The sequence below is a fragment of the Candoia aspera genome, chromosome 1 (genome assembly GCF_035149785.1).
Source record: "Candoia aspera isolate rCanAsp1 chromosome 1, rCanAsp1.hap2, whole genome shotgun sequence".
Classification (NCBI taxonomy): Eukaryota; Metazoa; Chordata; class Lepidosauria; order Squamata; family Boidae; genus Candoia; species Candoia aspera.
In genome coordinates, this window is record NC_086153.1 from 145,537,204 (window position 1) to 145,538,412 (window position 1,209).

Sequence of the window (1,209 nt, forward strand, 5' to 3'; positions counted from 1 at the left end):
AAAACCTAACCTTCACCTACTGCGGGCCCCACCCACAGGAGGCAGCAGCGCCGCCCAACCCCACCACGCCCCCTCCTCCTCGCACCATAAGCGGCGCTTCCTGCGCCCGCCCGGCGTTATTTATTCCCCGTCCGCAGCTGGTGAAATTCTTCGTCTGCCACAGGACGGGGTTCGCTGGTTTTGCTTTCAGACTGGATTTCTTGAACTTTCCAGCATCAGCTGGCTGGTTAGTCGAGCCCCTGGGTACACTCAGCCTTGCCTGAAAGCTGTTGGAGCTTCACGTGTCCTGGCTTCCAACTTCCTCCGAGGTGTCACACCACTTCGATAGTACAGGCGGTGTTGGAAGAAAAACGTAGAGAGAGGGATGGGGGGGGGGAGGGGAGAAGAGCCATCAATCCGCACATGCCCTCCGAATAAACGAGGGAAAGGCCCCAGCCGCGGCACTATTCAGATGAGCCCGTGTGTAACCCTGAAAATCCACCTCAGACAAGCGAGAGCGCAGAATCAGAAAATAAGGTCTCGCAGAGAAGCAGGAAGCGGTAGAGAGAGGAAGGCTGCAAACCTCAAACGCTGGATCAGGATCAATGCGCTTTTTACTCTCCGATTCGCTTCATTTCCTGAGCCTGTGGAGACTCTGAAGTGACTTGTGAAGTCAGTCCAATGGGAATGGGAATGCCCAAGATTTGTCATTCTGTTTTCTTAACAGCCCTTGAACTACAAGCTCCTGAAGTCCGACGACTTAGGGTTTCAGATCATGGAGTTACCTATATAATTTAAGTCTGAGTAAGAGCTGGCTCCTGGTCCTCTCCTTTTCCAACCTCTGGGTCTCTGTGTGGCTTTGGATATCCAATATTGCTGCATTGAGCTCTAAGCTGAAAGGTCATATGTCTGAAGTTAAAAGGCACAAGGATTTAGACTTCTGTAGAAGAAGTAAAAGCTAGGGAATGCATTAAATTTTATTAGGGTTGCTTTGCTATTAATCACCAAGCTAGGGAGCAGCACCTAGTGAATTTTGGGTGATCTGACAAAGTTAAGCAAGGTTGGACCTGGTTAGTATTTAGATGGAAGTCAACTATTAATCTGAAGCAGTGTTTCTCAACCTCAGCAAGTTTAAGATCTGTGGACTTCAACTCTCAGAATTCCCCAGCCAGCCAGATCTAAAGGGTAGATTGAAAAGTTAAAATAACATCGCCAGAAGAGGCAGTGGCA